Source organism: Vombatus ursinus, unplaced genomic scaffold (genome assembly GCF_900497805.2).
Source record: "Vombatus ursinus unplaced genomic scaffold, bare-nosed wombat genome assembly UNPS02014168.1, whole genome shotgun sequence".
Taxonomy (NCBI): Eukaryota; Metazoa; Chordata; class Mammalia; order Diprotodontia; family Vombatidae; genus Vombatus; species Vombatus ursinus.
The window spans coordinates 1084387-1101203 of record NW_020953946.1 but is presented as its reverse complement, the minus strand read 5'-3'; the positions used below and the strand labels follow the sequence as shown (position 1 = coordinate 1101203).

The window sequence follows — 16817 nt, the reverse complement described above, 5'->3', positions numbered from 1 at the left end:
ATTTATATAGTACCTTAAAGTTTGCAAAGTGCTTTTTACAGGTAATCTAATTGATCCTCATAGTAATTCTATAAAATAAGTATTGATCCTCATAATGATTTTATGAGTTAAATGTTATTATTATCCTCATGTTAATAATGATGAAATTGAGTTGTTGAGAGATTAAGTGATTTGCCCAGAAATACAAACCTTATTAAATGCCTAAGGCAGAAGTTGAATTCAAGTTTTCCTACATCCAAGTCCAGCACTCTATCCATCAACTACCATTGTCTTCCTTTCTTTGCAGAACAAAGTATCTGTCATATACTAAGTGCCTAATAAATATTTTTAAGTGATCCATGAATTAATTTTGTGAATTGTCACTGTGTTTGCCTGAATAGTCAACCAGATAGCATTGTGTTTTGTGTTTAGAGAGTTAATCATAGTGCCAAATTGCCAGGCACATACTTTAAAAAGAGGCAGAACTTCTCTTCCAAACTTGTTCCACAGCTGTGGTATATAACCACAAGAACTATTAAACATGGTTTTTCATTCTTGTTGTCATCTACACAGAATGACTTAAAAATAGCTTTTGCATCCTAAATACTACTGTATATCTTCCTGAAATATTCTAAATTTCTACAAACTCCTGTTCAGAACTGGATTAAACCTCCTGCCATCAATTCAGTTCTCGTCACTATAGCTCACAGATATGTACTTCCAGAGATGACTTGCAGGAAATAATCATTTATTGAAAGGTGTACCTTAAAATAGAGAATATATTTCCCTTACAGATGCATTAAGTACATCTCCCTATCCCATTGGGTATGTCTATAATTTTCCGTAATTTTGCTTTAAAGTTTCAATAGTACTGCAATTTGATTAAGGAAAATAATCAATGTTCTTAATACAGTATTACTTGTAATATTTTCAGTAGGCTGTGAGTTAGGCTTCTTCAGATGTAAGATGATTTTAAAAATGGCTAAAGGTAATGATTTTTTATAGCTTAATTTAGATTATATTGAAAATTATGAGGAAAAAAACCCAGAACTGCTGCCACCTTATTAAACAGCTCTGCGTTTTTGCAATTTAAATACTATACTCAGTCATATATTTTGTATATTCATATTTCAACAATAAACATTAATAACATGGTAATATCTTTATTTCCATGCTGTTTCTTTAATATACCATGGAGAGTTGCAAGCAATGTTCACTTAATAATTATTTCCATTAGAACTACCATTTTTTGGAAAAGGGCTTAAATTCTCTATATGGTTAAAGAAAATTCCCCTTCCTTTTTTTTTAAGCAAATGGAAAACACTTATCCAGTTAAAGTGCATGGCTATACTTACTAAGTACCAAGGCTATATAAATCTAATCAGCTTCATGAAAAGACCTTTTCCCATAAGGAACAGCAAGGGCTTGACTGACAAGTCACTGGCTAGGAGAACAGCTTAAGTACCTTATTCTCAGTGGACTTGTAGTCTCCAGTCTCCCCTTACCATTGAGTTTTAGTAGCAGTAAAATTGATGTAGTTCACTCTGTGTGTGTGTGTGTGTGTGTGTGTGTGTGTGTGTGTGTGTGTGGTTGCTCCAGTGACACATTGTTTGATTGGATGTTCAAGATTAAAAAAAAATTATAGAACAAAGGGCTCATTTCTAGTTTTCAAGTGAATGGTTTGTTCTGGATGTAGATGAAATGAAACTTGCTTCCCCCTGCAAGTTCCCAGTTCCTCAAAGAGCACATTGGGAGATCTTTAGACATTTGTTGATAATATCCTGTATTGAGTTACTCTAATTACATGGTCACCTTTCAATGAAACAGAGTGGTGCATTTGGAGGGATCCTGGCCTTAGGGTCAGGAGACCTGGTTTCTGATCTTTGTTGCAAAACTTATTAGCTGTGAAACATTAGGCAAGTCACTTAACCCCCAGAAGTCTCCTTTTATCATCTGTAAAATTTGAATGATAATATCAACACTATCTGACTCATAGAGTTATTACAATCCTTCAAGTACTACGTGATTTTGAGTTGTTAATGATTTGAACCAGCTCCTATCTAAGCAGCTTAGAATGATAGGTGGACTCTTCTTTGTGAAGGAGCCATAGTATGTATTAGCAAGATGGCTCTTGGCAATCAATATCAAGTAGAAGAGAATTATAATCTTTGAAAATACGTGATGGGTTCTGTAAAGCAATTTGGAAAATGGCTATAAAACTATGCATACCCTTTGACCAGCAGTATCACTTCTAGGTCTGTATCCCAAAGAGATCATGAAAAAGTGAGAAGGACTCATATGTACAAAAATATTTATAGCACCTCTTTTTGTGGTGACAAAGAATTGGAAATTGAGGGGATACCCATCAATGGGGAATGGCTGAACAAGTTGTGGCATATGAATGTAATGGAATACTATTGTGCTATAAGAAATGATAAGCAGGAGGATTTCAGAAGAAAACCTGGACTTACATGAAATGATGCTGAGAGAAGTAAGCAGAACCAGGAGAACATTGTACATAATAACAGCAACATTGTGGGATGATCAGCTTTGATAGATTTAGCTCCTTTCAGCAATACAATAATCTAAGACAATTCCAAAAGACTCATGATGGAAAATGCTATCCACATCCAGAACAAGAACCATGGAGTCTCAATGCAGATCGAAGCATATTATTTTCCCTTTTTTTGTTGTTTTTTGTTGCTTTTGTTGTTTTTTCTTTCACATGATTTTTCTCTTTTGTTTTGATCCTTCTTTCACAACATGACTAATGTGGAAATAGGTTTAAAAAAAAGAAAATATGTGATGGGCTGATCACCTCTGGGAAATGGCTTAGTATAAGTATATTGTGGACTTTACCAATATATATATCAGGACTTTCATCTTGTACTTTTGACTATCTTGTCTAATATAACTCATTCTGTAGTACACTGGGCATCACATAATTGATGCATTCAAATTACGGTGCTAGAAAAGACTTTTGAAAGTCCCTTGGATGGCCAGGAGATCAAATGAGTCAATACCTAAAGAAATTATTCAGGCTACTCATTTGAAGGTCAAATACTGAAGCTGAAACTTAAATATTTGGCTACATAATGAGAAGACAGTACTCAGTAGAAAAGATTCCGATGTAGGAAAGATGATATTGGGCAAAAGGAGAAGGGGATGTCAGAGGATGAGATGGATAGACAGTATCATGGAAATAATGAACATTACTGTGGACAGACTTGAGGAGATAGTGGAGGATAGAAGGGCCAGGTGTTCTGTGTTCCATGGGGTCATGAAGAGTTGTACAAAACTGAACAACAAACAACTACTGAACTTGTGACAGATATTTAATAAAACTGTGCCTTTGCTGTCATGTGAATGATTAAGATTTTTGGATGGCAGATGTGAACGACTGTGGCCAGTTTCTGAACTTCATTTTCATCAATCAATGAATTGATCCACTAACAAGCATTTATTAAGTGCACTGTATGGACCATTTTGATAATTTCTAATGATGTAACCTGTAAAGGTGTTACTTCTTGAAGTTTCTCTCTGAATCTACTACAGGCAGAAGCATCCTACTCCATAGTCTGAGCAAGACTTGGCATATCTGAACTGACTCACAGATATTACATATTTTCTGTGGTCCACTTCACCTGCTGGAAATAACTCTCTGCCTGAATTGTGAGTATTAGGAATTGCTTGTTGAGTATGTGATTAATCAGTCAATGAGTACACATTAAGCATCTCCTATTTCCTAAGGATTATGCTAGAACACAAATACAAAGAAATACAAATACAAAGAGAGATGCAAGAATACTTACTCTTAAGGAGTTATCAAGCTGTTATACATATTGAATTTGGTTCAATGGTAAGAGGCTGTTGAAGGAATTTATCCTGACTTCTGTGCAGAAGGCAATTCTGCAGTAGTCACCTAAGGAATCTTCTAAGAAGCAGCTGGTGGCACAGTGAATAGAATATTGAACCTAAAGTCAGAAAGACCTGAGTTTAAATCTGGCCTTAGACCATTACTAGCTATGTAACCATTGACAAGTAATTTAACCTCTGTTTGACTCACTTTCTTCAACTGTGAAATGGGAAAATAGCACTTGCCTCTTAGATTTGTTGTGAAAATAACATATTTGTAAAGTGCTTAGTACAGTGTCTGGCGTATAGTAGACTCTTAATACATGCTTATTTTCTCCCATTTATCATTGCAAGGTAGATAGCACAGTTCAGCAATAAAAAAACCCAATGTGCTCACTAGGATGTTAACACTATAAATTGAATTCAACTGTAAACAGTGAATGACGATACTGGTGATGATATTCTCGATAATTCCATAAGTTCATTAGCTAGCTTAATGGTAGGTAAAATAGGGATGCTAAGGGAATTTATTAGGACTCTTGTACATCTGCCCATTACAAGTAGTTTAAGACCATGGCACCATTCTCTTTGGGCCCTCTGTGTTGTATACTTCAAGATGGAACCACTTCAGCAGATAAATTCCAGGAATTGGCTTCCTCTTTGTGGCTCTCATCTTTGAGACCTCTAGTCTCTCAGGCCATCATGTTCCCTTAAGAAAAGTTAGTAAAGCTCTTAATCCCTTACCTCTGGAACCTTGAAGGATGTGTCTATATGCCATCCCTCTCCCCATCCCCACAACATTTTAATGAACATGATGTCAGAATCATGCTGGATTCTCAGGCAGGTTTCCTGGAGCTATTTAACTCTGAGGTCTTCTTTGTACCTTCTTCATCTTAGGAAGTATTGCCCCTGGATACCAGAGGATGTAACTCACATGGAATCTGATAAAGATCAAATGCCTTAATATAAATAAAGTGATTTGCAAACCTTTAAGCATTATATAAGTGTTATCTATTATTATAAAGGGGTAAAATAAGTCCCCCCCCATTCATAAACTTGAAGCAATGTAATATCAGACTGTCTTCTACTGAATAAAACAGGACTTAGTGCTGTATAGGGAACAGTGGGTCTGAGGGGTATAGGCTCAACAGTTCCTTATCATCCCCTGTATTTGCTGTAACTTTAATTGATCAATAGTAAGCAGTGTATTATAGTGGGAAAAGTATTACATCTAAAGTCAGAGAGTTTGGCTTTAAGTTCTGGATCTCTACCTATCACCTATGTGACCTTGAGCAAGTCATTTGACCTTGATAGGCCACAGATTCTTCATCTATAAAACAAAGGGACTATGCTAAGTGGTCATTGAGATCCTTTCTAATTCTAGTATTTGTACCATTCCCTGTGGAAACTCATGTAGCTGCTGTAGCTGAGACATGTGAGTCCAGTTCATTTGCAAGGACCACTTATATAAATTACCCATTTAATTTGGTGGGTTGGGGTAAATTTATTGGGATTTAGTATGAAGAAAATGCATTAATCCCTATTGCCCGCATTAATATTTCCCAGGAGATATAGAAAGAAAAAAAATGTGTCTTACCTTGAAGACTTTATCATTCTTGGCAAGGTCCTTGGTAGTGTAGGACCATTGTTTAAGATGTTGAGAGTGCATTCTTATGTATCTGGGGAAAGATGTTGTTGAGGTTTTGGAAAGGTAAATGAGCTGCAGCTGCTGAAATCAAACGTCTTACTCTTCCCTCCCTTTGAGCACAAAGGACAAAATAAAGCTTTAAATAGGGGCTCAGTCAACTGAAGACTGAATCCTGCTTGCGTGAATACCTTCCCTTCAAAGTCAAGCTATATATTAAAAATAAAGCCTCTTGTAACTGTGCTTCTTCAATGAACATATGTTTGTATTTCACACATGCTGACACTCTCCAAGTCTTACATGTCACACCAAGGATCAAAGCCAGGTCAATACTTTAGTTCCAGAGGATAGTAATAAAAGAAAAATGTTTTACTTACAACAAATAATTACCTTTGGGAATAGAAGATCAAATAAAAAAGTGATCCATTAATTTATTAATATTATTTTTCTTAAAGACCAGTCAATGTATTATCTTCAGAGGTAACATCTATGTACATGAGATCAGATTGGATATTACTGAAATATTCAGTTTTCCCTTTTTTTATGTAACACTCACTCATGAATGAAGAAACTATATTTTGTGACTAACAGCTTGTGAAACTATAAGGTTGGGCCATGGAAACTCTGGTTATGTGGATTCAACCACAATTATATAGATTCAAACAGTCAGTGGAAGAGCAAACAATGAAATTCAAGCCTTCTAACTTCCAGTTTAATACTTTATTCACTCTCCAGTAAAATTGCATGAATGTAGGCTCTGCTTATTCAGAATATGAAATAATTTAGTGACTTAAATTTTGTGATTTTTATTAAACAATAAGTTATATAACTTTTTCTTTTTTTACAATAAATTATTGCATAATGTAGTCAGACTATAAATTATATTATATTAACTAACATGCTAATTTTATTTTTGCTTCATAGATGAACAATATATTTTGGTTTAGAATTTGAGCTATTTAAAAATAATTAAAACTATTTTTAAAAATATTCAATAATCTGGATTTTTCAAATAGCAGACTGCCCTATCCCCTGCCCCATGCTTTATTCCAAAATGGTGAGTTCTTTTTCTGTTTCCTGATCAAAATGAAACCTTGCTATACTTATGTTGCATGATTAATATTAGAGAACAAGGTATTTTAGGAAAGACAGATTAATCATTTATAAATTAGGGATATGAAACTTGAGTTGCTTTTTTAGGTTAAGTTCAAAATTTTCAGATATCTAACGACAAATTATTCTTAAAAACATTGTTCCTAAATGTACCATATATTTTGTAATGTTTAATGTTTTGGTGTAAAATAATCCATTTCCAAACATTAGGGAATGTCACAAATAATCACAGCTAGTTGAAGACCCAGTTGGGTCATTTTATGTAGCAAGGTTACATGCATATGAATACAAAATTATTCCTTGACTGTTGAAGGGATGTTTTGAAATAGACCTCTATGAGCCAGTGACATTTTCTGAGATGTATACAATTGGTCAGTGGCAATTACAGGGCTCTGAGCACCAAGGGCATTCAATAAATGTCCAATGTATTCAGTATAGAATTAAAAAGATCATAGCTTATTTGGGGATGCATGTACTTTCAAAATATGGAAAGTAAGAGATCTTTGTGAGTAGCACTTTCATTCTAATTTGAAAATTTTTGAACTGAGAGTTTTTCATTATTTTCAAATGGAGGTGGAGGTTAGGGAAACAAAATAGCTTTTTATTATAGAAAAAGATAATTTATTTCTCATAGATTATAGATCACATTTTAGAGCTGGCTTTCTAAAATTATAGTTTTATATTAGGATTAAAAATAAAACATTTTTGTTCATAAATGATTTATTTTTGGATAGTTGCTAGTGTCCAAAGGTTATATTTGAAACCACCTACTAGGGGTATAGTATTACATTATGTCAGAGGTGGAAGGAACCATTGAGATTATGTCATCCAAACTCCTCATTTTACATTTGAGAAAACTGAGACCCAGATAGAATGACTTGTGTATGTAATAGAATGGAGACTTAATCCCAGGGTTTCCCGCTTAGCATACAGTGTACAAAAGCCTTGATTATATTAAGCTAACGAATGAATATTTAAATCTCATATATACTGGGGCAAGTTCTCATCAAAGTTTCTTGGATTGAATTCTTCTTTTCCTGATAAGGGAGTAAACTAGTGTAGGTGTTAATAGACTCCCCTTCCCTACCTCCCTTGTCTATAAATCTCTCTTTTCCTAATTCTCTAGTCATGGCAAATAGCATTTATCCCATGACCCTTCCTCTATTTCTTATTCATGCCTTAATAATTTCCTGTCTCTCCTTTAAGTATTACAATGGTCACTCTTTTTGCTAGTTTTCTTTATTTTCTTTCTTGTTTGAAGAAAATTCAAATAATTTTCTTTGATATAGTTATTTTACCCAGTCTGTGTATATGCCATCCTAACTAGCCTTTACCATCACTTTTGCCCATTTCCCATACGTTTAAGTATCTAGTAGGTATTTCCTATTTTGGATTCAATAGCTACAGCATTTTTGTACTAGTTCACTTACCAGCTTTGCAAATATCATGTCTAATTTATTACAAATTCTGAATTCATTTGATCTGAATATTTTATATTTCACTGTTTAGGGACATGGACTTAAAGTTAGATGATCTGAATGCCATTAGTAGTCTTGTCCATGAAAACATCAGTGTGTCTATGCATGTGGTTGAATCAACATGATCAAAACAGTTTCCATGGTTTATTTGTATGGCTTGCACACTATGACTTCTCTCATTGAATACAGGTCCTATATTCATTGGGACATCTTTATAAGCTACTGGAAAAAGGAATGACTGAATCTTTCATTCATGTTTTTCTCCAAGTTTTTTCCCTTTACAGTTTTGTCATTTTCCAGAGATTAAGGTTTTTTTTTTAGTATTCAAGGTATATTCTCTTTAAATTTTATTATTAGCATCTTCTTGTTTGGTTGTGCTAGAGCCTGACTAGGAAAATATTGATGACACCGTAGAGACAGGAAACCAAGGATAAAGAAAGTTCATTTTCTTTTATAACAAGGTAAATTGGGCTTTCCTTAGCTCTGCTAAGATATTATTCTATTTCATACCAAAGACTAGTGTCCAAAAGAAACCTCTAAAACCAAAACTGAACTACATCATTAGCCAACCATTCAGCCTACACAGTATGCCAAAGTCAACAGAGATGCAAAAGAGTAAAATGGTAATTTGGTAGATTCCCAAACATCTTCTTTCATTATGAATGGGGTTCACAATTTTACCTTTGTGGGAAAGCATTGTGTGAGAACACTATTTTAAATTTTCTCTTTTTTTTTGCATTTATTACTTTATTTTCTTGCTTAGAGAGCAGACTAAATTTGCATTTGGTAGCCTATCTGTGTATATACTAATTTAAAGCCTTTGCTTCTCAATATATTTTTTCTACATTTTATAATCACTGAGTTATTATATAACCTGCTAATGAAAGTATACTTTACATTTATAACTTACTCTATACATTTTAAACTTCATGTAGGTGAGTTACAAATGCCAATTAATAATCATAACAATAAACATAACTTACTAGTTATGAAAATAAGACCAAAATAAAATTTGCATTTTTATTTTGACCAACTTTCTTTAAATAGTCCTCAAAGTTATGTCTGCAATGTTAAATAAAATCTACTTACAGTAAGAACTTTATTTAGCTAATTTCTGCATAGCTTCTGTTCATTTTATTTTCCCCTTAAAATTAATTATCACTGTCTTATGTAATCTAAATTGCAGATCAAAAGATTTTTTTCTGCATGTCCATAACCCATATTATAAATGTTATAGTTTCCAAACTGGGTGAAAGGCACCAGCAATGTGGCAACTAAACAGTATGGTACACATAGTGATCAACAAATATTTGTTGAACATGGAATGAATGATTGGAAAGACAACTTTTATTAAATTTGTATATCTATTATTATTCTACAGTAAACTTTATTGGACTAGAGAAATCAATCCACCAATGTTGTTCAATTCTTACATCATCATTTTGGAATAAAGGACAATAAATCATTAAATAATTACTTTCAAAACAAGCCAATTCTAGTTACTACATAAGAGTACTTGATAAAAAAGGAAAAACAACATATAATACTTACAGTGTTTTGCATGTATAACCAAACAAGGCACTGATAATTATAGAACTTAGAACTTGGTTTAATTTATATAGACTTAGGTAGATTAGAATTTTATTTTTCCAACTCAAGAGAATATTATCCCAAACTTAATTCCTTCATTTTCCTGGATACATATTAATGAAAAGCTGGTGAGAATACATATATCATTTAGACTTAATGTTTCATTTTTCTGGGTTTGATATTTCTCTAACTATGAAAATTTTTCAAGTATGCTATGAGTTATAAGACTAGTTAGTTATAATGTTCACTTTTTACTGTTCTGAAGCCAATTACATACTTTCACTTCTAACACAATAAGGTGATTAAATATGAATAGTTTTATTCAAGAACATTTTTGATAATTTGTTATACTAATATTTCCATTTAGCTATAGGATAATAGCAATGGCAAGAACATTGATGATGTAATTGATGGTTTGATTCTCCCATCTTATGGTACAGGTTACTTCAGATATGGTATTCAAAAAAACACAAGCTGGTTGTGTATAAACCAGATTTACTGTTTGGCATCACTGCATAAGTACCAATATATTTATATGTCTTCCCTAAACTTACCAAATGTGTTAAGGATTATTTCAGTATAATTGCAATCTATTTATTGACATTATTTGTATTATAATCCACATCACCCAATATAGTAGCTGTATGCTCTTCCACAATATTGTGTACTTCATCAGCATTGAAGCCAGGCTCATCATTGTGGGGCTGATGATATTCCTCCATGGCTGTGGCTGCTCTTCCTAAGGGCAGGGCTTGAGGGGATGGAGCCTTCTTTAAGGGTTCTCATTGGCCTCTAAGAGAGGTCCCACATAAATTTTAAATTTTCTTTTTTTTTTTTGGTGGGTGAGGCAATAGGGCTTAAGTACCTTGCCCAGGGTCACATAGCTAGTATCAAGTCTCTGAGGCTGGATTTGAACTCAGATCCTCTTGACTCCAGGGCCATTGCTCTATCCACTGTGCCATCTACATGTCTCAATTTTAAATTTTTAAAGACTAATTTTATGGGTGGGAAAATTCCAACAATAACAGATGGATTCTTATTAGGACTATCATGTATTGTTCCAAATTAATGGAATTAGAAAATACTGTGCGCCTTAAATTGGACTATAAATTCTAGGGCATAAATTTCAGGAGTACCTGTTTTGAATTGGCCATGCCAAGTTTCCCAGAATTTATAAGGTTTTGAGACTACTTCAATAATTCCTCTTAATTTTAATTGCCCATATATTCAAATATAAATGAAAGATGTTTGTGGTGTGTGTATGTGTGTATGTTTGTGTGTGTGTGTGTGCGTGTGTGTGAGTGTCTGTGAGTCTATGTAAATTTGTTTCTAAAAATAATTTTGAAAACTAGACCAGGACTACTTTCTGTTACTTGGATTCAGTGATACTAAAACTGTAATATGTATGAAAACCTACAGCTTAAAAGTTACAGTTAAGGTTTTATCATTGCCTTGTGCTTTCTAAATATCTGGATAAGCCAAGGTTTTATTGTTTTTGTTTTTAATGTGTACATGTAAAAAAAGTTTATTTAAGAGTTCCCCTTATAAAAATGAAATATATTTATGTTGTGGCCGGGGGATAATTCCTCATCAAACAAAAATGTTATTTCACTCTTTTAAATTTGGGGAAGAAATATAATTTATTGTTATATGTGGAAGTACCTATTTAATTTTCCAATTTTTTTTTTTAGCGCATGTTACCAAACCTTCTAGTCAAAGGTGCACTACCATCTCAGAGCTCATGATCAGTGATATCTTATATGGTGATTTCAGTTAAACCCTTCTGGGATAACAATGATGCTTTTATTTCCTTTGATTTTTGCTAGTCCAGAACTTGGAACTTGCAATAGATTTGGGTGACTCAATTAGAAAGTGCCTAATATCATTAAAAGCACAAAAATGTATAACTAAGCTCTTGTTAATAAAGAGAACTTTTTCCTCTGACAGCCAGCAGAAGAGTCACATATGTTGTTTGAACCAGAAAAAAAAATCCTCCTCAAAAAACCCTATACAAATCAATTTTGAAAATCACACTCTGAGCCTCTGAATACATAAGCCCCCAAAGTTTCAGTTCTATATGGCAATTATGATGCAGTTAGAACTATTCTGTGCCAGGTTAGAGCTTATCAAGGCAAATTTAAAGCATGAACTAAACCAATACAAAGGTAGAATTGGGAGGGGGGAGGTAGAAAGAGCAGGAAACCAGGATGCAAAGGAGTAACCTTTATAACCTGAAGGAGACAAGAGATGTTCATTAACATGGTGCAGCAAGTCCATAAAAATATGAAGGCTCTCAGAAGTCTTCCAGCCACCCCTAGAGCCCGGAAGGCCTTGTTGTTTCACAGACCTTGGAAAGGTGAAGATGGGCTCCTGACACCAAGCTTTTCATTTGAATTCACTTCCTGCTTTCTCACTTACTAAGGTAACTTCCCCTGGTACCGATGCAGGCTTTCTTCCCACACAGAGTGACTCTGTATTTGCATTTTGGTTCTAATACTGAATTCGCCTAACATGATTCAATCTTATTTTCCCAGTGGTACCATTAATATTTTAATTTAATCAGAATTTCAGGAACTTGTTTGCCATCCAGAGCAACTTGGTTACCTGTCAGCCTCCATCAGCTTGTCATATTAGAGGTGATTGTTCCCTGAATCTAATCTACTTTAAATGATTTCATTGGGTAGAGGTCTATAAATCATTTCAGAATGGGCCTGACAGATGAAGGCTTAGGTAAGTAAACAAATCAGCCTGGTTTTACTTTCGGCAGCAATGAACTTGGCTTTATCAACTTCTCATTGATTTCTGTACTTCAAAAGGTCAAAAAAATATCTTTAACATAAAAAATGTATTAATGTAAGTATGGTATTGCAATTGAACATAATTAAGATGAGCTCCCATGTTCTGTGATGAGGATGACTTCTCACAGTCTTACACATTTCAAGAAAACCTCAAATGCACTCTGAAGTGACAAATTCATTTCCAAATGAGTTTGCTCTTCTCTTTCCAATCAAAACAGAATTTAAGTGAATATTAAGGTGCTCAAGATGCCCCCTAGACTCTGAATGAAATTTGTAAAAGGAGAAAATAATAAGATCAGGCTGCATAAATAACAGAAGTCCCACACGTGAAGGGATAAAGTGATCCCCATTCAGCTGCCTTAAACAGTCCAAAGGACAAAAACAACCCTCAAACAAAAATCCCCAATACTACAGGAGACTCAGATCTAAATTATAATTCGGTTTGGTTCACTGTCAGTAGTTGAGATAATCAGTTATTATCAGCAGGAAATTGTCAGTAACTGAGATGAACAAGGTGATACTGTATTCTGCAAAAGTATCTCCGAGAACACTTTTACCTCTACATTTAAATTTCAAACATGGTACATATGTGTTGTGCATAAAAACTTGTTTGTTTGTTTTCCCCTTCTCTATACCACCAAAGAGATAAATTCCTTCTGGGGAAAAGTTCATCCTCTGTTAGGTGAAATGCCAAGTAGTATTTTCAAATGCAAAGAAATAAATTAATCCTTTCATTCATTGATTATGTAAGACACTACTGGTCTTAATTGCAAGAGGGCTAACATGTTCTGAAGTGTTAGGTGGTTGAAGAGGTAAGAGGTCATATAAATAACTGTTAGTGAGCGTAGGTTTGAGGAAAAAATTTAGAGTTATCACTAAAAGAAAAAAGTATTTATCTTAAAATTTATAAACTTGTCTACTTGAAGTTTGATTACTCTCAATCTTGCCCTGATTTGATTTCCATATAATTGCCACATATCTAAAAATAAACAAAGTGCTTTTATAGGTAGATAGCATGAAACCAAGGAGGACCAAGAACATAGTTAAAAATATTACTCAATGTAGCAGTTTTCTCTGGTCTATATGGACACAGAGAATTAAATAATTATAAATATGCAATTTTATGATAAACTTTTCAGACACTATATTTTAATGTTATGTTGACTTTTTATAAATAATGGAATATAATCTACTATCAACATACACAGGTATATAACAGCAGACTTGAAATATATAGAAAAGTTCATTATGTAAAAATGGATGTGACTATGCACATCATATAAGGAAGTCATAGCATTCATTTATCATTTAAAATGCAAATCTATTACTAAATGGTGAACCTAGGCAAAATTAAATTTAAAACTTGACTGAAAAGACTAATGAAAGTATTGTAAAAAACAATTTCATTTTATAAGAAAAAGCAGCTTTGCACATTTCGGTCTCTGAGTTTATAAATTTACTCATATTGTTTGAAACTATGTTTTATTTTAAAGGCTGAATATAATTTCTGTAACAAATATAACTTCTGTAGCAAAACAAATATAATTTCTTTAAGAAAACAAAGACTTAAGATTTATCTTGGTTATAAGGTAACTGTCAAAAAGAAGTGAAAAATAAACTGGATATCAAGGGATTAAATGATTTTTTCTTTGCCCTGCATATTACATAATTAAAAAAGAGGGCAAAAAAAAAAAGACTCAACCAAAAGTATTTTATTTACTTGCTGAATCTAAAATGCCAATAGATCATGTGGCCTCTGATTTTCATTTACATATTATAATTTCAATCATGGTCATCTTTGATTCATGAAAAAAAAAATGCTTCCAAGAAATTGCCCCACAATGGTATACTACCTGCAGAACTTTCACTTAAAAACTAATTTTTAGAAGAATTTGTGGTCGTATTCTACACTGATATTTACAGCCATAAAGCACATGCATACACATAAGAGTGGTCTCATAAGTGGTGACAGCTGTGTGCTGGCTGTCAAATTCTTTCGGACAGAGAAAAAAGTGATTCCGTATTTTACTAAGGAATTTTACAAAGTTTATCTTTTAGCCTTTCAATCATGCCTCTTGAAACTGTAAGTAGTTTGATTTGAAAGGATTTACACCTTTGAATCAATAGTTGGTTGTTGTTGTTACGGACAGACTTATTCTTCAGAAATAGGTCTTCTTATTAATGTATCTAAGGATCTATACATTCATTTCTGCTTTAATAGCCATTTCTGGTTTCTCTCTTCTGCCTCCCAGCTAGCATATGAAAAAAAGAACAGCCTGTCATTACAGAGCTTAACTTGGGGGAAATGGGATTGGCGGAAATACTATTTCCTTTATAACTAAATGCACATGGATCGTAACCTTCTGCTTGATAACTAGGCCGAGAGTGGTCCGAAAGGAAGTGTGGCTCAGTATAAATCCAAGGATGGATAGGGAAGAAACTTTCATTGAATAGACATCAGACTTTTCTCCATCCTACATGCTACTAGGTTTGTTCTTTGTGTGGAAAAAGATGGTTGTGATAACTCTGAATGTGTTATAACTAGTCTCTCTTCTTAGGAACCTCCACATAGAAAATACAGGATATTTCTTTCTGTACCATTCCCCTGTCCAAACTGAAAACAAGATAGTATGGAGGGTGGAATACTTCAGAAGGGGAAAAGGAAGAACTGAACCTTTGTCCAATAAATAGAATATAAATGAGTATATGCCTATAGTCCAGACTTTAATTTTTGTTCAGTAATCTTATTTCATAAATGTAGGTTAATCTTCAATATTTAAAAATAAAAATTTAAATATGAGTTATTTGTGTAAGGTCATATTTAATGTAAAGTATTTAAATTAAGGGAAATATTTTCACTGTCTCATTTAACAGTATACAGTAATGCCTTTCAGTTCTAGTTTCAAAAATGTATTTTTTCCATGATGTTGACTTCTACACAGATAAATAAAATTGATTGTCATTTAATTATACAGACACATAAACATACATACATAGACACATATGTATATATGTATTTCCATTCTCTCTACAGCTAGCAAAGTGTTTTCAGGTTTGACATATCTCTCCCATACTCAGTAAACTCCAATGCCCCCTGTCCACTAGCATGAAATATCAACTCTTATGTTTGTCATTTAAAGCCCTTCACAATCTTTCTTCAGCCTATCTTTCCAACCTTATTATACATAACTCCCCTTCATGCACTCTTTCACCCAATTGAACTGGTTTTCATACTGTTTCTCATACTTACCACTCCATCTCATATCTCCCTGTCCTTTTACTGGCTGCCCCCATGTCTGAAATGTACTTCCTCCTTACCTCCTCCTCTTAGAATTCCTAGCTTTCTTTAAGTCTCATTTAAGTACCATCTTCTATAGTCATTGGTTGAAATAAAGTTGAATAAACTGAAGCTAGTTGAAGCACATTTGCATATTAAAGGAAGAGATAACAGATCATTGAATTTTCAGTACTACTTGATTTTCTTATCCTTTAAAAAAAATCTATATTTCACTTTGCTCAGATAGAAAAAAAAAGATCACATTATTGTAAAGATTCAGAAAAGGACTCCTGAGACAAAAAACAAAATTCTTCCCTTTACAATTGGGAATATGTTAAAATATTCTAACTTTTCTGCTTCTATTAAGGATTCTTCAAGGCAGTCATATTCTTAGATTTATGGTGATGGAAGAAAGTTGCTTCTCATATCATGTAGCATAGGCACTGAGTGAAGAATCTGGCTTATAATGTTTTCCAATCTCTGAAAAATTTTTCACTGTTGTTTCTCCCCACCCCCCTTTCTTTGCTCTTTTGGCTACAAATCAAACACCAACCATAGCGTAATCCCAGCTGGAATTAACAGTCTATGTATTACTTTATCTTAAAGTTCCCTTACACCATCTTCTTCCACTGAAAAAAAAGAAAACAATTTACATTTTTTTAAAAAAGAAGGAAGAACACTTAGTGTTCTTTCTAACAGCCTTCTTCTACAGTAAACGAACAGATGTTTTCTCTTCTCACTTTTGAATATGGGGGCAATGGTGAAAGAACATATTGACATACTCTTGTGTTACTGTGATCTGCAGTCCTTCAGCTAGAATTGTTGGGTCAATGAGTATTTATCAATTAATCTTTTCTTCTCCTTGGTTTACATTCCATTACCTAATGGGTATATCACCCACTCTTTGCAAATTTACAAAAGACAAAGGATTCTCGGTTACTCTCTTTGTCATCTATGGATGATTTTAATTGTCAGACTTTTATGGGCAGTGAGGTGTTAGGTTATTTTCATCTTCTATCTCCAGCCACTATGTTTCTAGTAAATTTCCCTGTACTTCATACTCGTTTTTTAAATTTACTTGA

At 33.5% G+C, this 16817-nt stretch overlaps 1 pseudogene; it reads right to left on the bottom strand.

Moving 5' to 3' along the window:
- Nucleotides 1-10027: 10027 nt before the first annotated feature.
- Nucleotides 10028-10382, bottom strand: LOC114041157 (annotated as a pseudogene).
- Nucleotides 10383-16817: the final 6435 nt, after the last annotated feature.